The sequence below is a fragment of the Chelonia mydas genome, chromosome 5 (assembly GCF_015237465.2).
Source record: "Chelonia mydas isolate rCheMyd1 chromosome 5, rCheMyd1.pri.v2, whole genome shotgun sequence".
Taxonomy (NCBI): Eukaryota; Metazoa; Chordata; order Testudines; family Cheloniidae; genus Chelonia; species Chelonia mydas.
Window position 1 is genome coordinate 55,914,584 of NC_051245.2, and position 23,171 is coordinate 55,937,754.

Consider the following 23,171-nt stretch of genomic DNA (forward strand, 5'->3'; position numbering starts at 1 on the left):
AACCTCAAAAACCTTTTCTGTTTATTTCTTAACCATTTGCTTTTATCTTTTCGCTTTGAGGCTGGATGGTGCAAAAAAGCCAACTCATGATCTGAAGAGTTTTTCCAAATTATAAATGTAATTTCTAGAATTACTGAGATTTAATATTCAGTTTCTTTGTTTGAATATGTATAAGAGCTCATCTGCTTGTCTCTTTTGGGCATTACAAAGTGCTCTCATTAGCAATGCCAACTGCAATGAGTTGGTCAAATAACCATGAAGAGAACTTTCTAATGCTAGACAGACTGAGAACAGGAGACAATTATGGGACAAAGTTTCAAAGGGTCCTTGACTCAGCTTCTGTTTCTGTACACAAAAATCACTCAATTTACAGTTTTTGCAGTCTATCATTTGTGCACACAAATGCTGGAATGTATATCGGCAAAACCCATTTACACTCAATTTATATTTGATTTGTTTGTGAAAATAGAGCTTAGTGTATGCCATCATTGCTGTTACTGTACAGTGGCTAATCCAGAATTCTACAAAGGAGTTTTCAATTCAACAAAGTCTTTCTAATATATAATAATCAAAAAGTTGCTTCCAACAGGAATGGAACAATGACATCCTTTAATCAACCACAGACTCTATTTGCAGACTTTAATGAGTGCACAACAAAGATAAATAATCCCTGACTAATTTTTGAAGCATTTTTCTAAAAGATCCAACATGATCTGCCACCTCCTCCTTCCTCTCCACACCTATCTCTTCCCAACACTGTTACCAATGCTGAGAGTATGTCTACACTATGAAATTAGGTCGATTTTATAGAAGTCAATTTTTAGAAATCGATTTTATACAGTCGATTGTGTATGTCCCTACTAAGCACATTAAGTCGGTGGAGTGCATCCTCACTAACGTGGCTAGCATTGACTCATGGAGCGGTGAACTGTGGGAAGCTATCCCACAGTTCCCGCAGTCTCTGCTGCCCATTGAAATTCTGGGTTAAGCTCCCAATGCCTGATGGGGCAAAAACATTGCCGCGAGTGGTATTGGGTACATGTCATCAGTCTCCCCTCCCTCCCTCCCTGGCTCCGTGAAAGCAACTCCAGACAATCATTTTGCGCCTGTAAATACTTCACGCATTATACTGCAGTATGTGCAGAACCTGGCTAAGAGACGGCAGCACGAGGACGATTGTGAGGAGGACATGGACACAGATGTTCCTGAAAGCACGGGATGTGGCAACTGGGACATCATGGTGGCAGTGGGGCTGATTGATATAGTGGAATGCTGATTCTGGGCCCGGCAAACAAGCACAGACTGGAGGGAATGGATAGTCTTGCAGGTATCAGATAATTTCCAGTGGCTGCGAAACTTTCACATGCATAAGGCCATTTTCCTGGAACTCTGTGAGTTGCTTTCTCCCACCCTGAAGTGCAGGAATACCTAGATGAGAGCTGCCCTGACAGTTGAGAAGCGAGTGTCCATAGCCCTGTGGAAGCTTGCAATGTCTGACTGCTACCAGCCAGTCAGGAATCAATTTGGAGTGGGCAAGTCTACTGTGAGGACTGCTGTGATCCAAGTAGCCAATGCAATCACTGATGTTCTGCTATCAAAGGTAGTGACTCTGGGAAATGTGCAGGTCACAGTGGATGGCTTTGCTGCAATGGGTTTCCCTAACTGTGGTGGGGCGATAGGCAGAACGCATATCCCTATCTTGGCACTGGGCCACCTTGCCAACCAGTACATAAACCGCAAGGGGTAATTCTCAATGGTGCTGCAAGCACTGGTGGATCACAAGGGACATTTCACTGACATCAATGTGGGATGGCCGGGAAAGGTGCATGATGCTCGCATCTTTAGGAACTCTGGGCTGTTTGAGCAGTTGCAAGAAGGATCTTACGTCCCAGACCAGAAAATTTCTGTTGGGGATGTTGAAATGCCAATAGTGATCCTTGGAGACCCAGCCTACCCCTTGCTTCCATGGCTCATGAAGCCGTACACAAGCAGCCTGGACAGTAGTAAGGAGCAGTTCAACTATAGGCTGAACAAGTGCAGAATGATGGTAGAATGTGCCTTTGGATGTTCAAAAGCTCACTGGCGCTGTTTGCTGACTAGGTTAGACCTCAGCACAACCAATATTCCCATTGTTATTACTGCTTGCTGCGTGCTCCATAAAATCTGTGAGAGTAAGGGGGAGACATTTATGGTGGGGTGGGAGGTTGAGGCAAATCGCCTGGCTGCCAATTTTGAACAGCCAGACACCAGGGCGATTAAAAGAGCACAAATAGTCATGCTGTGCATCAGAGAGGCTTTGAAAACCAGTTTCATGACTGGCCAGGCTACAGTGTGACAATTGTGTATGTTTCTCCTTGCTGCAAACCCACCCCCTTTGTTGATTTTAAATCCCTGTAAGCCAACCACCCTCCCCCCTTTGATCACAGCTGGCAAAGGAAATAAAGTCACTATTGTTTTGAAACCGTGCATTCTTTCTTTATTAATTAAAAAAAAGGGAGATAACTAATAAGGTAGCCCAGGTGGGGTAGCATGGGGTGAGGGAGGAGGGAAGGACAAGGACACATTGCTTATTGTAGCCAGACTACAAATCAAAACTGTTTGAATGACAACCTTCTGTTGCTTGGGCCATCCTCTGGAGTGGAGTGACTGGGTGCCGGAGCCTCCTCACTGTGTTCTTGGGCACCTGGGTGAGGAGGATATGGAACTTGGGGAGGAGGGCAGGTGGTTGTACAGTGGATGCAGCGGGGGTCTGTGCTTTTGTTGGCTTTCCTGCAGCTCCACCAGACACCTGAGCATGTCCGTTTGCTCCATTAGCCTCAGCATTGCATCCTGCCTCTTCTCATTGTGCTCACTTAATGCTTTCCTGGCCTCTGCCACTGAATGCCTCCATGCATTCAGCTCTGCCCTATCAGTGTGGGAGGACTGCATGAGCTTGGAAAACATGTCATCGCGTGTGCATTTTTTTTGCCTTCTAATCTGCGATAACCTCACTTGGAGCACTCTGGGATAGCTTCAGGAGGCCAATAACATTGATTTGCATCCACACTATCCCAAATTCGACCCAGCAAGGTCGATTTTAGCGCTACTCCCCTCGCCGGGGAGGAGTATAGAAGTAGCTTTTAAGAGCCCTTTAGGTCGACGGAACGGGTTTGCTTGTGTAGATGCATTCATTATAAAATCAATCTAATGCAGCTAAATATGACCTAACCCTGTAGTGTAGACCAGGGCTAAGCCTTCTTGTGCCTTAATCCCCATTCTCTTCCACTTCATGACCTTCCTTGTCTCTGTTCTCACTCCTCCTTGACTCTCCTCCTTAATCTCTTACTTCTGATTTCTTCCCCTCACAGTGTGTTCTCACCACTCCTATTCTGAGAACCACTTGACCTCACCCATCTAACCAACTACTGCTCTATTTACCTTGTCCACCTTTGTCTCTCAATATAACAAGTGTGTCATCTAAACTGATGGCTTGAATTTCTCACTTCTGACTTCATCATGAATCCCATCCAACTAGCACCCATCCTCTGCACTCTACTAAAGTGGCTCACAACAATGTCTCCAATAGTCTCTCTATGGCTAACTTCCATGGCCTATACCCCATCTGTACTTGGTCTTGTGACTGCTTTTGACGCAGGAAATACTAACCTGCTTCTTGAAAATTTGTCCTCTCTTAGCTTTCATACCATCTTCCTCATCTGGTTCTTATCCTAACTCTCTGCTCATTCCTTCAAAGTCACATCTGGTGGGTCCTCTTCCTGTCTATGTGTGTTTCAGTTATATAAGGACTCACATACTTCCAAGCAAATGTGTCTTCACAGAACTGTAGATAGGATGGGGATTTTGATTGTAGACGGGTGAAGCAGTTCAGATGAGATAGCCTCCATGCGCTCAAACTCTTCACCGAAATCTCAATTCAAAACTTTTTCAGTTCTTGTAATAGGCATTATTTTTCATTTTCATGTAACTCAGATAGGGACAGTGCTATGTTTTGCAGCAACATGTTTTATGGGAACATAATTGTGTTCAGGTGATGGCACTCGTAAAGGTGAGTGGGGTCTTGATAAATTGGCAGGAAACTATTTTTTTTTTTTTTTTTTGGAATCTTATGTAGCATGGAGCATAGTTTGCTCACTAGGATCCTCTGGGTACATCTCACCTAATCAATCCCCTGAACATTGGTGGCACTTTGGTCTCTCCTGCTGTCTGCCTGTAGTACAGAACAGTTTAGCCTTGTGCGGTATGAAATGCTTCAGCCAGACACAAATTATTGGCCTCCATTCAGGGGTTACTGGGTGAAATGTAATGGCCTGGTTATACAGGAGGTCAGACTAGATGATCTAATGTTCCCCTCTTGCCTTAAACTCTATGAAACTGTGACATTACTGTGTGAAAATACTGATTCACAGTTTCATAATCCTCATGTGTATATATAGTCTTCTGGAGGGGTTATAGCAGCTATGTGGGTATTTTTGGTTGCCTGTGGGTAGATATGATTAATGGATAATAAAATTCCTTCACATTTCTAGGAGTTCCTGTTTCACACATCAGTGTTTCTTGTGATTCTTCAAAGTCCTCTGCCTTTGTGCATCTAATTTCTCCTTGATAGTGGTTTGAAACCTTAACCAGAGACAGTCAGCAAGAGGGCAGAACCTGCACATATCCAGGAAACACAGAGAAAAATAGTGTAGTCTACACTGTCGCTTTACACATGCTTCAGATGTCACAGGTTTCTTTGCTATTCAGTTAAAATAAAAAAATATTTTTACCTCAAAAACATCTCTTTCACATGTACTGTCATTAAGGCTGTCAGTCAGCAGAAGGATATACATATGTCTCAAGAGTACTTTTGTGCTTCACACAATTTTATCAAGGGAAAATATGTTGCATATTCTCCTGACTTTTCCAGATTTTCAAATGGAATTCATTCTAGTTTATTCTTGTTTAAAAGTTCTCATTCTCTTTGTTTTTTCCAGTTCACAATGTAATAATGTTCATAAATGGAAAAAAAGAAAAGATGAATTGATGAAATATTGGAATTGTGCATGGGTGAAAAAAAATAGTGTGTTGGTTTGTACATATTTATATTCTATAAAGGTAGTGAAGCAGTCCAAGTTCCATCATTTTGTGACTTCTTTGGCAAAAACAACTAAGAAGAGGAGTGAATAAAGCCTTATGTAACTACAACCAGCTAATCATGACTAGCCATTGTATAGGTTAAGTTCTTGTTAAAACAAGCTAAAAATGGAAGTAAAAAGCTGATAACTTCAGTGCTATGAGTTGTATTTCCCCTCATTGTGGATGCACTTGCAAAAATGCATTTGCTCCCACAAAACTTCCATTTGCACATGCAGATATACAGTTATGCATGTTATAGACATATGAAAATGCATACTCATTATGCCTTATGCTAATCAAATAATAAGTACATATATAGCCCACATCACTCTAGTATCTGAGCACCTCCAAAGCATTTTAAAAATTGAAATAATCATTTCTCTCTGCCTATTCCCAGCCAATGGGAAAAACAGCTTGACTAGTTTACAGGCTTTTAAAAAATATATGCTTTCATGTGCATTGTGTATCTATGTCTGCGTGTGAAGAAATTATTGAGGGCTAGTTAGGCTGAAGAAATGAATTTTGCTGTAAGTTCTGAAAGGGTTCATCTGTGGTCATTCTTATCTCTTGCTGAAGAGATTGACTAGGTCTATCTCCTGTGCAACTTCTGTCTCTACTACTCAGAACATTCCTTTGTTTGTCAGCAGTTCGATAGTTCTGGTGAGACACTCTTGTTTATCATCATTCGCGTCTATCATTGTCAGTCATGGTTTGTGAGCTGTGAGTTTGTGAATGAAAGTTCAGGATAACTCTTATTTTATTTTAAAAAGTTTGAACTCATCTAGAAGGAACCAGAAAAAAAATATTCTGCAAGTAGCATGCAAATTTAGTTGAGTAGCATAAAACAATATGAGGATGACAGTGTGATGGGGAGAAAACTAAACTCCAACCTGCAAGGAAAAAATACTGTATTATAGCGTTAGATATTAAGATAGACCAAAAGTGTTAACACTGATAAAACGTAGAATGTAGAGAGTGGCTGGATCTCAATCAGACCAGCACACATTCCCAGGAGAGGAGCAAAACCAAGATATTGCTTCCACAAGGGAAGCAAAAGGGGTCTGTTCCTTCCTTTTTAGCAGGAAACATGATCATGTTGATTATGATACAGGTTTGGCAGGAAGTGGGTCTGAGGGTGTTTGCTGGACTTTCTACTTTTTTCCCTACTAAGGGTCACTGTTGAGTGAGAACAGCTTCTTTTCATTGCAGTGTAGCAAAACTCAGTATAGCTGACTCCAGAACAATACACATTTACTGCTTCGTAACATCAAAGGAGTTTAAACAAGTATCCAAATATAAAAAAGATCAAATGAAATGAAAGTACTGGTGATAGGCCATAGATCTACAATGTGAATAAAAATTTGATTCACAAACTGGGTTTAAATGTGCAACCTAGCTGTGTAAACACTGAAATAACATCAGAAGTGTGTTGAGAAGCTGAAATGATCTACAAACAAACATGATTTTGTGCTTTATGCATCATATTATATCCTATATGCACGCATACTATCACTTACGATGGTAGGGTTTTTTAGAAATTTAAATGCAAGCTTTACTTAACTACTGTTAACAAATCAGGGGTGAAATCCTGGCCTCTCTGAAGTCCAATGGGAGTCTGGCTTTCAACTTCAGTGTGGCCAGGGTTTGACCCCTGGATCTTTACAGGATCCAATGTGGCATTTTGGTATAGAAAATTATTAAATATACATGCCTAGTTATAGTAATTCCACATGTAAATTAGACAGACAAATGTATTCAGTAACAAAGTGACTGTCCCCTTATGGGGAGTAACAACTAGTGGTCAATCAACACCTGGTCCATGGTATGTCCCTTTACCTCCTGGGACTTTTTAGAGTGGCTGAAGACCTAGGGAATGGCAGAGGTAGGTGTTGAGAGAGAAGAATACAGTCCCAGGGAAATAGTTATGGGGAAAACCTTACTACTGTTTCCTTAAGGGTCTGGGACCAGTTCTCCCTCTCTCCCAGCCAGTTGGGACAATTTCTAGGAAGAAGACAGTATAGTCTCTCTCTTCCTCAGAACTGCAGGAGATACCAGCAGGAGAAAGTTTGGCTTCTGAACCCTCTTAGCCTGAGGGCAAAAGGACTGATTGGGGAAAAAGGCCAGCTGCATGGGAAGCTAGCTGAGGCTCTACAGCTGGCCTAAATTACAACTCCAGCTCTAGCAGGAGAGCTGGGGGCTTGAGCGGAGAGTAGACTCCAAGGGAGAAGACAACTCCAGCCAGGTATGGCTGGGAAAGATGAAATTTGGAGTCTGAGAATTTTATTTTGATTGGAACAGTTTATGGTAATAAACCAGGGTATTACTAAAACAACGAGGAGTCCGGTGATACAGTCTAACACGGCTACCTGTCTGATACAGGATATTACTGGAAGAGAAAAGACTCTGTGTAGTTTTTAAGGAGTCCAAGAAAGGAAACTGAGGCAGGGTGCTGCTGAGCCGTTCTTGGTGAGAAGGGGGTGCTATAAGGCAAGCATGCCCTTTGATAAGCACACAAATTGTGCATTCAATTCTGTCCCTAAACGTTTTGTATACCTGACTCTCATACAATGTAGCATAACCTCTAGATCTCAACTTGAGTTTTCAGTTAAGAAGGAATGGCCAGTTCCCCAGCAGGTGTAAATCTGCATAGTTTCATTGAAGTCAGTGGAGCTCTGTCAATTTACACTAGCTGAGGATGTGGTCTAAACTTTCTTTCCTTGTAAGCTGGTCACATTGGATATGTAAATCATGGAGACACAACCAGCATTGATTCCCATATTGCTAGTTTTACAGACAGTGTTTAAAAGTACAACCATATTTTAAATTGGAAAAAGAAGTTACTCCAGAGTAGAGATGGAAGAATTTCAAGCTGCTACAGAAATCAAGGGCCCAAAAGTCTGCTTTTGGTCCTATGCTACAATATAACTATGTAGCAAGCCACAGGCTCCACTATTACTTGAACTATCTGGCTGAAGGAATTTGTAAACTTAGGCTCAAGCAGGAGCATGATGACTGCCAAGGCTTATTTTTGATGGTCACTTTTCATATTCAACAATTAAAAGAAACTAAAGCAATTTTTAATCAGTCCTTTAGAAACAGTACTGCACGGTATTGGCATTTGTCATGTACTAATAAGTACATGTACATAAAATGCTTAAAAGTACAGTTGAACCGTAGAGTAACAAACACCAAAGTTACAAACTGACCAGTCACCTATGCACCTCATTTGGAACCAGAAGTATGCAATCAGGCAGCAGCAGAGATGCACACACACACACACAAAAGGGGGGGAGGGACTATTTTTGTGCTTGTTTCATTTAAATTAAGACAGTGGAAAGCAGCATTTTTTTTCTGCATAGTAAAGTTTCAAAGCTGTAGTAACTCAATGCTCAGTTGTAAATTTTTGAAAGAACAACCATAACGTTTTGTTTACAGTTATGAACATACCAGAGTTACGAGCAAGCTCATTCCCGAGAAGTTCATAACTCAGATTCTACCGTATTTGAAAATGCATCGCTCAGTAGTTTGTTACGTAACAGTTTTATGCCTACCATGTAGGTGAGGAGGAGGTTGAGGGAACACTCCTCACTGAGTTCAATCAAAATAGCCTTAAGAGCCTTTTTTGTCCCCAGACAGTAGCAAAAAGCCTAGATCTTAACAATGGAGCATATGATAGTTTGCAGCAAGAGTGGTTGCATCATCTTAATACAGCATTAAATACCTTGTAAAAGATCAACGTGTTGATTTGAAGCATATCACAGGGAAGAACTGGATTATTTCATTATAATGTGAGGGTTTGAACCATCTCAGGCCTTGAACTCCATTATTGCAGTATCTAAGCACCTGGATCAATTCAGTGCTGAATTTAAGAACTTTAGCCATCCCTCCATGAAACATTTAAAAAGCTTAGGTTATTTTAATATAGTATCTAAAAGCTCGATCACCTTACTGCTGACTCAGAATGGTTGGATTACCTCAGTGAAGTATCAAAGGTTTGGATCTGAATATGCCAGCAGTCATAGCAGGTGTTATTTTTTAAACTACAATCCTACTATAAATTCATTTCCAGCTTTTTCTGGCCAATTATTTCCAGTGTGAAAGAATTCTGCAGTTCTATATCTACAGAACAAGTGAGTTGTACATGTAGCAACAATGCAGTATTCTGATCAGCAGTTACTAAAGTTTCTTCCAAAAATATTTTAACGACTTAGTTTGTAAACTATAAGTTGAAAGGTAAGTGATTTTTGATCATTGTAATCTTCTTTGTCCATCTCTCTGTCTTCCATCCTTTCCTGTAGGAGACCTTTATGTGCACAGGGACCCTAAAGTAGAAGAGGTGGGGAGCGAGGGATGGCTATTTACATCAGATGTGGCACTCAATGAAATTTCGAGTCTTAATAGGAGCACCGTTTTTGTGAGATTGTGAAGGGGCAGAAACAGGCTGCTGTAATAGAAATAACAAGGGCAGTCACACAAACAGCAGCAGCCTGAGGTTAGCAGCTCCTAGACAAGAGGATATTCAACCAACAGCAAAGAGGGGAAACAACAGCTGGCATAAGCCATCGTCATATGTCTTGATCTTCACCAGGGACAGGTGGTCAAAACAATTCCAGACTTCTCTCCATACAGTGTTTTGGAGCCTGACATAACTATCTATGGTTGGAATGTTTTAATATGTGGTTCCTTAGATTTTTGTGTTGTATGAATACACATTTCCCACAACCTCCAGAATCGTTTGGAGTTGCATCAGCCCAGCATGCAAATATATGGATTCATATGCGTGAAGATCAGGGCATTATGGATGAGATGCTCTTTGCCTCCACTGAGAGAGTGTATCGTGCGTTTCACTTTGGTATCTCCTAACAGCTGGCCACAGAGCAACACTGCAGTCTTAGTGGAGTCTGCTTACTTTATCAACCTCAAGATGAGTGCACTGATTGCAGCTGCTGCTGAAAGGGAGGGAGAATGAGATTATGAAGGGAGACAAATGTGGTCTGGATGGAAGGAGTGGATTCCTTTTTAGGGCAGCTATATTTATGTTGCAGCTACTGTCCTGCAGAGGTAAGAGCCCCAGTGGAATATGCCTCCCTGTGGGTCAAAGATACACAAGTGTCTCCACCTGCTTGGAAGGCTAATGCCCAGTCATCATGACATTTTTAAAATAAAAATCAAACTGCAGATTAGAGAATTTCACATCATAAAACCTGACTTGTCTTCTAAACTCAGTTGCGTGGACAAATTTCTCAGTTTAGCTATGATTTTCCTCACTGAACACAACTATGTAGCTATCCTACATGGGATAAGTACCAAAAAGCCATCAGAAAAATATAATTATACAATGAGTGAGAGGAAAACCCCTCTGTAAATGATTGTCAAACGAGTAAATATTTTCTGTGGTAAAGCTTCTCTCTCCTCTTCAGGCAGGATCAAATGATTTCCAAACACCATGGCAAGCCTGTGATGGTCATAGTGCAGAGAAGTTATTCTCTTTCAGCATGCACAAGCATGCATGGTATCACTTAAAGGGAAAAATTGAGATTTACAAAAGAGGAACAGATTTTTGGAACCTATAATTGTGGTTATTGGGCAATGTTGTCTAGCTCATAGCTCAAAACTTGACACTTACTGACTTTAATAAGGTTGTGTAATGGATAGCTATGCTAATTAAACCCTGCTGAAAACTGAGGGACAGTACTTCACATGTACATGAGCAAGTGATGATTGTCCAAATGCATTTTTTTAGAGTTCATGCTATCAAATAGGATTATTCTCCTTCTATGCTCAATAAAAATCTCGAGTGAAATCCTGGCACCACTGAAGTCAATGGAAGTTTGACATTAACTACAGCAAGGCCAGGATTTCACTCCTAGCACTAATAACATTTTTAATAAAGGCTTTTAAACACAAGTATTGAGCATAGAAAATGTTAAGTGGCTGAAGGAGGCCAAAGAGCCAATTATGGTCTGTTTCCCTTGTTTTGCTTTAGCAGTTTATCTCCCACATGTTCAGCTTTATCTAACTAAAACTCAGACAAAACAGTGCAATATTACAAAAGGAACAATATGTATGAAAACTCAAAGCATAATTCATATGTCTGCAGTAGTATATATTGTAGCCAAAATCCATAACTGGTTTAACTCAGTTTACACCAGCTGAGGATCTGGCCTCTTTATTTTAATGATATCTGTCAAATTCTGCCATCAGATAAATGCTCTTATTGTCTTGCTGAAGCAACTATAAGAGCAAAATTTGGCCCCTGACATGATCCCCACTAATGTATATCTAAGTATTCAGAATACAAATGTAGATGGATTGAATATGTCATAGAATGATGTTAAGAAAAAAAAATAACTTATTCTTTTCCTTCAAAGATGTCAACGTGCTTTTCAAAGGAGGTAAGTGTCACTATCCCTATTTTTAGGCACAATGATCACTAGCAGAACCAGGAAAAGAACCCACGGCTTCTGAGACCTAGTCTAGTCTAGTGTGCTAACCTCTTCAGACTACGCCTTTGTTTAGCAGAAAACATTGTGATCAATATTCATTTTCAGCTACTATGTCTACAGATTTATTGTTTTACTTTCTCCTATAGTGAAGTAACTAGAACATCCATCTAGGAGTCAAACATAGGTATAAGAACCTAAGCCACTGCTGAGGCCCTATGAAATGCAGAGTCAGAATCCCCATCAGTCCAGAATGCATCATGTAACCTGGAAGGAATTACTAGACAACATGGGCCAGATAATCACATAGGTGAGGCCCCAAAACTGGAGCTGAGTCCATTCAGTCATCAAAAATATCTTGGGCAGGTCCCAGGATGATGGGAAGCTTATATATCTACAATGGATAGAGAAGAAGAAATCTGTCAGATCATGTAAAGATATGATAGTGACTTTTCTAAATGAAGAAAGTAGGAAAATAGCCCAATTATTTATATGACCAATCAATACAGTATACATTTCTATCATGTAAGATAAAATATTAGAGATGGTCAACAATACCCATTTTTCCTCAAGATTTTTTCAGAATTTCCAGCAAAAACAATTTCAGTTTAATTCTCTCACTCCCCAACTCCACTGAATATGCATTTCCACTGCAACCAAAATATTCTGTTATTGTAGTGCTGAGATCCCACTAGGCAGAGATGGCTAATTGAGCCAAATACTTTGGTGGATTTCTTTGTTTTTGTTTGTTGCAGTAGATAAATGTTCAATAAAGAGCAAGCAGAGGCTCTTAAATTAATTTTACTTGAGCTCAAAGCTCAAGTAATGCATTAATTAATGACTAATTCAGCCAACCACTTTCAAATTCCACAGCGATTTCTCAGAAGCCAGGACTAACTTCACTTGGAATGCCTAATAGAGACGTCCGAAGAGGAATCTAATTTTTCAAGGTAGCCAAAGCTAAAGAGATGGAATTTTTGTTCCACACTGTCTCTGGTCTAGGATAGACATGATTGGTTTGTGTGCCTGCTGGCTGCAATGGGAAAAGATAACTGCAGAGAAGTGTTTTTAGTCAGTGGCCACAGGCCATGGTTTAGTGTGCTTGAATGGCTCTCTCAAGTCACATCCAGATGGGGGGGAGGGGGCGGGGGAGCCCAGATCATCCGGCAGTTCAGAAGTTCCACAAATGGATGGAACTTTCTGCAGCTCAGAGTCCAACATATAAGCAAGGTAAGAACACATCCAATTTGCCACTCTAACCTTCCGAGCCCTCTTTTTCCTTCCCTGATCTCCCCCGGTAATGAGTCAAAATTCTGCTCTCATTTACACTGGTGAAATCTGGAATAACTTCATCTAAGTAAACAAAATCACAGCTGTCAGGAACTGAGGTGAGTTCAGAATCAGGTTCAGTCTGTTTACTGCTTCATAATGGAGGATGTAAACCAAGAAACAGTGCTCTTGGGAACAGAGTAGTAACAAGTACCCATAGCTGCTCTACAAAAGTATTCACAGCAGATGTCACAATACAGCTTTCAGGGAGGCCTAAAAATCCTTTGAAAGTATTTTCAAAGCCATCCCCTCTACAGCTTCCCACTCCACCCCATCAAAAGTCTTTTCAACAGCTGCTGTTATGACAGTCTTGTAAGGAAAATGTTGTTCTGTATGTTCTATTGTAGTTGCCAGTGAGTAAGTATTATCTGGTAAATAGCCTGAAGTACTAAACCAACAGGAACTGGATTTAATATTGTTTCCATTACTCAACTTCAGCAAAAGAGTTTATAGTAATGACTGAGGAGGGAGATGGAACAATCTGATTTGCAATCACATGAATTCTTCCCTGCTTTAAGAAACACCCCAAAGCTTCAGATAATCAGAGGGTTTTAGATTAGAAGCACTATCCTCAGCATATCCCCTGAGAGGAGTCAGGGAGCTGGAAAAGCCCAAGGAAAGGAGGATGAAGCGTAAACAGGCAGCCTGAGAGAAGAAAACAGTAGCAAATGAGGAGCCAAGAGCCAGGGAGAGGATCAAGATAATTGAAATGCTGTAGCTAAATTCATCTATTTAAAATGCTTTACAAGTGAACCTTACCTAAAGCACTTTAGTTAGGATACGTTTACTAGTAGCTAAGGTGCTTTGGCCAAATAAACCCTCTCTATGTGGGCTCTCTCACTGCCAGATAATAGGAAAACTGGCTATTAGTCTTCACTGATTATTAGAGCAAGCTGTGGCAGAGAATGCTGAGAACACTGCTTGAGAATTTCTGAGCAAGTCCTAGAACAGACAAGGCGCTTACTCAGCTGCTTTTGGCTGTGCTTGAAAAAATTTGAGCAATGCTTTGCACCTGTGCACACACAAAAAAAGACAAGATATGGAAACATTTCAATAATAGTATTTACTGGGGGATGGGAAACCTGTATCATCCCTATAACAAAAGCAGCAGTAATGATTTTCATGCATGAATGTTTTCTACAGTTTGTTTTTTAAACACTAACAGCTAAGATGACTCTAAACTACTGAAGGGGAAAAAGTGCAAATCTTCCATAATAGTCTTGAAATAAAGGAAGTAGTTTCTGAAGAATATAACGTTTTGAAATGTAGTCATTTCCTGCTTGTGAAGCACTTTGAGTGGTAGGTCTTCAACAGTGGAGATCTGAAAGATAAAAAGGGAGACAGGATTAGCCAACAACAACATTAGGACTAATATAACAGTAATCACGAAAAGTATCACCCTTACTAAATCTTATTCACTTTACCAGAATGTGATGTTCTTCCATGCACTTTCCTGCTATCTAGTATAGGTGTTACTTGAGTGGTCTCAGGGATGAATTTGGTGAGCTGGTATCTATGCTAAAACACCAAGGGAGAGTCAGACAATACTTTAGGGGATACAGCCTGCTAAGAGAACACATACAGAGAAAGAAATTAATTAGGGTACTCCTTACACCTCGTGCAATTACTTTGGTTCAAAGTACAAAGTGAATGCTACAAAACCAGAACGATAATGTTTCATACCCATTTTGCACATGTGTGAATGACCACACAAAGTGAAAGGCAATGTAGAATCAGGCCCTTTGTGAATCCAATGCAAAACCAGACTCATATGCTGCAGCCTTCTGTCAGTGAAAACACCCATTACCGACACCGACTCTAGCATATTAAGTTTGATAATGTGCAGATGAGCCTGATTCGCCACTCCATTATACCATTTTATGCCAGTGTAGCTCCACTGAAGTCCTTGGACTTACACTGCTTAAAAAAAAAAAGGTGTAAGGGTGGACAATTAGATGCAGTGTATACAACACATTAGGAATTTAACAAGTGACTTATCTCTTCTGACACTATAGCTCAGGTGTCTGCCTTTCCTTCAGTTAGATGCTGGCTGCCGAATACAGAGACTGCAACCTCTAGTAACCATTTTTTCTCCTTTTGGAGTGAAGGGGTATTACCGGTACCCAAGACACATATGCAGCTCTTTGGGGAGTCAGAACCAATTTGTGGAACTGGCTATTGGCTATGTAAGCAATCTAGAAACAACAGCACCACTTCATGGTGCCTTGCTGTAATGCACATTTCTAGTCCCCTCAAAACACGGGAAACCTTAATTTGGGCAACCTTACCTTATAAAGAGACAACCTTCTCTTAGGATAAGGGGAACTTTAGGAAGTCAAAAAATGTAATAGGGCAAGAGCTTTTTCAAACTCAATTCATGATCTAGACTGAAGAAACTCCATCTTGTGACAATAACCTGATGCATATATTTGTATATACATAGAGAATTGTGTGTGACTTTAGTTTTCTTGCTTCTGCATGTTTTGGAAGCTAGATAACCAAGGAGCTTGAGCTTTGTTATGTTGAAGGTGACTTCTGTGATTTCAGAATCACCATAGCCATGTGTGGCACAGAATACTGGTCAGGCCACAGACTGGTAAGAGCAGTGCTCAACCTGCATATAATCCCCCCACAGTGCAAGCGCCCCTAGCTCAACAGAAGAGCCTTCAACATAGTAAAGCTCAGGCACCCTGACTAGCAAGTTCAGGTTCAGCAGCCACTTTGATGACAAGATTTTTCTATGTCCACTATTCACTGGCAACTCAACAGAAAAAATGGAACCAGTTCAAAGATGTGATTGACAGCTAAATCAGTGCTGGGACCAAAGAAAAGGATACAATGGGATTGGTTTGATGAGAACAAGGACATTTCCAAATTCCTAAGTGACAAGCAGAAAGCGTTTGTTGAATGGCAGAATGATCTCACTTCCATCTCAAAGAAAGAGAGGTTTACCTACAGAGAAAGGCTTAGTTTGAACTGAGGAGAATGCAAGATGTGTGGTGGGAAAGGAAAGCTGCAGAAGTTCCTCATTAGATGGATTCAAATAACTCAAAGATGTTCTTTGACTCTCTAAAAGTCGTCTATGGACCATCTAAACCTGGCACAGCTGCCCTGAAATTTGGAGATGGCATAAACCTCATTAAAGACAAAGAGGGAATCATTCAGAATCAAATCTGAAACGTCAATAGTCTACTCAGTAGACCATCCACAGCTGGTCAGTTACCCAAGAAACCCACCAAAGAGGATCTTGACCTACCTCCATCAGTTGAAGAGTTCATGAAATCCATCAAACAATTGAACTCTGGCAAGGTGTCCAGAAAGGATGGTATTCCAGCAGAACTGTACAAATCAGCAGGCCCAAAGGCTATTGAGATGTTTCACGACATCTTCAGCAGCAATTGTGGGGAAGAAATGCTTCTTAAAGGATGCTATTATTATATCAATTTTCAAATACAAAGGCAGCAAAGCTGACTGCAGAAACTATAGAGCAAGAGTGGGCAAACTTTTTGGTCCGAGGGCCACCTCGGGGTGTGAAACTGTATGGAGGGCAGGGTAGGGAAGACTGTGCCTCCCCAAACAGCCTGGCCCCCACCTCCTATCCGCCCCCTCCCACTTCTCGTCCCCTGACTGCCCCCCTCAGACCCCCCCACCCATCCATCCCCCCCGCTCCTTGTCCCCTGACTGCCCCCTCCCAGGACCTTCACCCCAACCGCCCCCCAGGACTCCCCCCACATCCTGCAGCCCCTGCCCCCACAAACCTCTGCCCCATCCAACTGCCCCCTGACTGCCCCCCCCCCCAGGACCCCCTGCCCCATATCCAACCCCCCGGCCCCAGCTTCCTTACCATGCCACTCAGAGCAGCATGTCTGGAGCCACACTGCCAGGCCGGAGCCAGACACTCTGCCGCGCTGCCCTGCATGAGTGCGCAGCCCCGCTGCCCAGAGAGCTGCCTGTGCGGCGGCATGGCTGTGGGGGAGGGGGACAGCAGGGGGGCCGGGGGCTAGCCTCCCTGGCGGGTATGTCAGGAGCCAGACAGGACAGTCCCATGGGCCGGATGTGGCCTGCAGGCCATAGTTTGCCCACCTCTGCTATAGAGGCATTTCCCTCCTCTGTTCAGCAGAGAAAATACTAACTCACATTTTACTGAACAGACTCATTGCAAATATATCTGAGGAGAATCTGCCAGAGATGCAGTGTGATTTCAGACCAGGTCGCAGTACTACAGATAGGATTTTTGTTATAAGGCAAGTCCAGGAAAAATGTTTAGAGCAGAACATGAACCTGTATGCAGTCTCTATTGACTTGACTAAAGCCTTTGATACGGTCAGAGCGGGTCTGTGGACTATTCTACATAAACTGGGCTACCCAAGAAGGTTCATAGACAATCTGTTCCATGACCACGTGCCAGTGCAAGTGCTCTCTAATGGTGACTTTGAGTCCTTCTAAATTTCAAATGGAGTGACGCGAGGCTGCATACTTGCTCCAGTGCTGTTCAACTTGTTCTTTGCCTGTGTTCTCAACCATGCCACAAGGGACTTGGATTAGGGATATATATACACTCTGACTCGATGGCTCTCTTTGATCTTTGAAGACGCAATGCTAAGACCAAGATGCCGGAGAGACTTCTCGTCAAGGCAATTTTTGCAGATGACTGCGCCTTTATGGCCCATAGACGCAGTGACCCACAGGTCATCATTGATAGATTCTCTGAAGCATCCGAGCTCTTCGGCCTCACCATCCATCTCAGTAAAACAGAGGTCTTGTCCAAACCAGCACCTCATTCCAATGCCCCAGTGCCAGCCATCTCCATTCAAAGCACACAACTGAAAAATGTGGATCAGTTCAAGTATTTTGGCAGCATTATCTCGAGTGATAGTTCCCTTGATAAGTAAATTGCCTCCAGAATTAGTAAAACCAGCTAGGCCCTTGGCTGACTCCAAACAAAAGTTCTTAACCAACACATTTGTCTCTCCAACAAATTGAAGATTTACAGTGCAGTGGTCCTCTCCTGTATGGATCTAAGATGTGGACTCTTTATAGATGGCTCATTAAACAGCTTGAGCAATTTCATATGTGCTCCCTCTGTTCAATAATGAGCATTCACTGGCAGGACAGATGACCAGTGTTAAGGTCCTTGATAGAATAAACACCACTTGCATTGAGGATATTCTGTTGAGAGCACAACTTAGGTGGACTGGATATGTAGAATAGAAAACTACCATCTCCCAAAACAGACTGTCATAAATATAAAGGGAAAGGTAAACCCCTTTAAAATCCCTCCTGGCCAGAGGAAAAACTCCTCTCACCTGTAAAGGGTTAAGAAGCTAAAGGTAACCTCGCTGGCACTTGACCAAAATGACCAACGAGGAGACAAGATACTTTCAAAGGCTGGGAGGAGGGAAAGAAACAAAGGGTCTGTGTCTGTCTATATGCTGCTTTTGCTGGGGATAGAACAGGAATGGAGTCTTAGAACTTTTAGTAAGTAATCTAGCTAGGTATGTGTTAGATTATGATTTCTTTAAATGGCCGAGAAAAGAACTGTGCTGAATAGAATGACTATTTCTGTCCGTGTGTCTTTTTTGTAACTTAAGGTTTTGCCTAGAGGGATTCTCTATGTTTTGAATCTAATTACCCTGTAAGATATCTACCATCCTGATTTTATAGAAGTGATTCCTTTACTTCTAATTACTTCTATTTCTATTAAAAGTCTTCTTGTAAGAAAACTGAATGCTTTTTCATTGTTCTCAGATCCAAGGGTTTGGGTCTGTGGTCACCTATGCAAATTGGTGAGGATTTTTACCAAACCTTTCCCAGGAAGTGGGGTGCAAGGGTTGGGAGAATTTTGGAGGGGAAAGACATGTCCAAACTACATTTCCCAGTAAACCCAGTTAGAGTTTGGTGGTGGCAGTGGATATTCCAAGGACAAAGGATAAAATTAATTTATACCTTGGGGAAGTTTTAACCTAAGCTGGTAAAAGTAAGCTTAGGAGGTTTTCATACAGGTCCCCACATCTGTACCCTAGAGTTCAGAGTGGGGGAGGAACCTTGACACAGACCTTGTCTGGGGAGCTGAAACAGGGCAAAAGAAAGAAAGGTCATCCATATAAGTGCTTCAAACATAACCTGAAGAGCAAGAATTTGAGCAAATGGCTCAGAACAGGACTCACTGGCAGTCTCTGACAAGATCAGTATGTAACAAGTTTGAGCAGGATCAACAAAATAGTCTCCAGGCTGCATGTGTGAGGACTTCCCATGCCCTCAGTGTGGCTGACTCTGTGAATCAGGGTTTGGCTTTCAGAGTCATATGCGTAACCAGAGATGAGAATTTCAAAAATATCATCATCATCGTCAGGGACATAGGGGCTGACTCCGTGGGTGCTCCAGCCCTGGAGCACCCACCGGCAGCCCCATGAATCAGTTCCCCTCCAGCACTTCCCATCTGCCACAAGCCACACCAATCAGTTCCTCCGCCTCTCTCCCAGCACCTCCCACCCGCTGCAATCAGCTGTTCAGCAGCGGGTAGAGGGAGGAGTGGGGACAGGAAAAGGAGGGAGAGGGGGTGGAATGGGGAGGGAAGAGGCAGGGCCTGGGATAGAGTGGGGGTTGAGCACCCCCAAGGAACTCCAGAAGTTACACCTATGATCAAGGAGCTACTTTGTGACTGTACATCATTGCCTGTGAATTCCCTTGAATAGAGTTGAGTTACCTTAAGGTGATATATTAACTATGTAAGTGTTATACCTTTCTGTTGGCAGAGTATTGCCCCTTTAAATCTTGAAGGACTCTATCTGAAGATATGGGCAGCCATGTTGTGTTCAATCAGAAGAGACACTTTATATACTCTCTCATGGAGACTTTACTTACGTTCTTTCTTGTTTTGTTGTTCCCTTAATCCAAAATAATTGCCATTCTTACAGAAAGTATTTTCTCTTTGGTTATGGAAACACTTAATTCAAATACTGATCATATTTAGAAATAGCTTGTCCCCACCATTACTCCTGCCTATTTGCTGTTGACCCTGACATCTTAGACAGATGCCCTACTAACCAGATATGGTTATCATGATAGCCTCAAACCAGATATCTGGAGAAATTTAAAAGAGTGTATTAGACGAGGGCATTGTACAGATAAAACAGTAAAAAAAAGTGTACTTTCTGGGTATTTTTATTTTTTTTTGGGTGGGGGAGAAGATTCTTATGAAATGTTAGGATATAGATATTCAGGCCTGTCTGTAAAGGCCTATACTCTAAGAATTTAGGTGTATTCTTATCACTTAGCTAATTACAGAGGTATAAAAGAAAGAATCAAAATCACTGTCTGCCAGTGTAAGGGCCTTCTCTTACTGTGACAGTCTGAGGCCCTGTTCTTAGGCTAAGGCCTTTGGCTAAGCAGCAGAGGCAGCCATAAGCTCGGAAGTGAATGGTCACATCCTCACATTCCAAACCAGTCACACTGAAATCAGGTGCTATTGGGCTGTTAGAAATACAATCCTGTCCTGATAATGCCTATCGCCTCCAGAGAAAGGGAAGTGCTTAGAAGATGTAAAAGGAAACTTAGTTTGATAGCATCCTGTCTGGCAAGAACTCACTTATCAATAGCTGGGATGTGAAATCCTCACTTCTGTATTGTGTTGTCATTATAGTTCCTACTTTGCTATTGTTTGTCCGTATAATCTCTGTCTGGTTCTGGGATTGTTCCTGTCTGCTGTATAATTAATTTTGCTGGGTGTAAACTAATTAAGGTGGTGGGATATAATTGGTTGCATAATCATGTTACAATATATTAGGATTGGTTTGTTAAATTTCAGGAAAATGACTGGTTAAGGTTTAGCTAAGCACAACTCAAGTTTTACTATATAGTCTGCAGTCAATCAGGAAGTGAGTGGGGGGGGGGGGAAATGGGAACGGGGTGGGGAAATTGGAATCATGTTTTGCTAAGGGGGGGAATGGGAACAGGGACACAGGTAAGGCTCTGTGGTGTCAGAGCTGGGAAGGGGTACACTAAGGAAGGAAACTGGAATCATGCTTGCTAGAAGTTCACCCCAATAAACATCGAATTGTTTGCACCTTTGGACTTTGGGTATTGTTGCTCTTTGTTCATGCGAGAAGGACCAGGAAAGTTACTGGGTGAAGGAATAAGCCCCCTAACATGAAACACTTTTATTGACTTTTTTTTTTTGAAGAAGTTATTCCCAAGCTGAGTGCTTGTTTGCCAAGTTATAGGCCTGAGCAAATTTTTCTTACTACATTATAACTGCCTGAAAAATTGGGTTCACAATGAAAGAGTTGATACAATTTTAAACTACAAAGGTACACATAGTTTCACTGAATATATAATATTTCATGTAAATAGCATCATTCATCATTAAGGTTCCCAAACTGCTTTGAAGCCTCCAAACTCTAGATCTAAAGACCTTTCAATTTTCAGAGGTTTATAGTCTGAATTGAGGACTGAAGTTTCCATGTCAGATTCATATCTATTAAAAAAAAAAACACCCAGTTTTGAGCCCCCTAAGTAAAACTCTTCATGAACCTCTGAAGTCTATGAATTTAGTTTCCCTCTAAAAGGTCCTGACTCCCAACTGCTTTTCTTTATATGTCTTTTGGAAGGAGGCTGAATGATATTCTTTCCCCCTCAATGTCTTTGAGGAAAGTTGATTGCTCTTCAGTGGTGGCCAGCACAAATTTGCATCAAGTGAATCTCAAAGGGTTCCAGTGATTTGATTCAACAAATCTCAAATAACCTCAAGGGATTTGAGAGGTATGATGGTCTACTGGAGAGGCCAGTAGATTAGGAATGAGGAGCTCTAGAATCTATTCCCAGACTTGTCCCTGTCCTGATGTACAAATATGGGCAAATCACTTCACCTCCCTGTGTCTCTGTTTTTACCTGCTCTTTGTGTGTTTTTTCTGTGCAGAACATAAACTCTTTGGAATAGATTGTTTCTTACTATATGTTTATATGGCACAGTCATGGGGCAACGACTCACCGGTGTGGCGCCTCCTGTCGGTCATCCTGGGAATTAACTCTTCTGGCCAGGAGCGCCCTCTGCAGGCCAGTGTCTTGCCTGCCACTGGCCCCCATGTCCCTCCCAGACCCCAGTGCCCTCCTCGTCAGGGTTCCGCCCCAACAGTAACCCACAATCCGAGTCTCCACCCAGTGGATTCCCCCAACCCTCTACCCCCACCTTGCCTCAGTGCCCACTGCCAGTCACCATCTAACCCCTGCTTCCTGGGGCAGACTGCAATCTATGAACCACTCATCATCGGCAAGGGGCGTTGGACCAGCTGCCTATCTCCAGGCTGCCCCTCTGCAACCCCAGTACTCTTTCATAAGCCTTTCACTAGGCCTGGAGCTTTGCTAGGCTGGAGCTCCCTAGTTTCCTCTGCCCTTCCCCAGCACTGCTCCACTTCAGGTACCCTGCTAGTACCTTTTGTGTGTCCTTAACTAGGCCTGCAGCCTGGGGGTTTGTTCGGGTGGAGCTCCCCAGCTCCCTCTGCCCTCCCACAGCACTGTTCCACCCTAGGTACCCTTCTTAGCTTCCCAGGCAGCCCAGTCCTTCTCTCTCTAGGAAGCTAGAGAGGGTGTCTGTCCTTGCTTCTGCCCCACAGCCCTCTTATAAGGGCCAGCTGTACCCTGATTAAGCTGGCCACAGCTGTGGCTGCTTTCCCAATCAGCCTGCTTTTCCCATTCAAGTCCTCTCCCCGGGCTGCTTTAACCCCTTCATGGCAGAAGCGGGGTAGTCACCCCGCTACAGGCACCTAGAAAAATGGGTCCCTGATTTTGATTGAAGTCTCTAGGTAGCACTGTAATATATCTACTACTACTAATAATAATTAACCTTCGGAGCTAGGGCAAACAAAATCCTCGATATTTGGTTTGCTAGGGTAATGCAAACAGAAATGGTCAGGTTTTGTACAGCCATAAAGGCAGGAGTTTATGGGGTCAAACACTACAGTTTTTAACAGTGCATAACAACACTACTTGAGATAGGTCAAAACTTTGAGGCTGATATGTGGAGGTGGAGTCTAATCTCAACTTTGCCAACTCCAGTGTTCTGGTTCCAGTCCATCTATGTACAATACAGTTTAAGACAGGAAGTGAAGAATATCATAGCCAGTCAACACCTCAATAGAAAAATCTAAAGATACTGGTTTTTTCATCCAAAAGAAAGATTTATTGCAATATGGAAATATATTGTAAAAATTCCATTCGATATTTTTCCAAATCCAGAGGGTTTGAAACTGAGCTACGCTGTTTATGAAATACAAATTTATTGGTGTG

The 23,171-nt window shown here is 42.1% G+C and overlaps 1 long non-coding RNA gene across 2 annotated transcripts; it reads right to left on the reverse strand.

Annotated features, from left to right (window-relative positions):
* Positions 1–13,887: 13,887 nt before the first annotated feature.
* Positions 13,888–22,479, reverse strand: LOC122466028. Of its 2 annotated transcripts, XR_006291228.1 has the most exons (4): positions 21,877–22,465; positions 16,144–16,273; positions 14,312–14,453; positions 13,888–14,208 (listed from the first exon to the last, which is right to left on the reverse strand). It is a non-coding gene; the product is annotated as an uncharacterized LOC122466028 (long non-coding RNA). The 2 variants fall into 2 exon arrangements; XR_006291229.1 differs by lacking the exon at positions 16,144–16,273 and having other exon boundaries at positions 13,929–14,208; positions 14,312–14,405; positions 22,318–22,479.
* Positions 22,480–23,171: the final 692 nt, after the last annotated feature.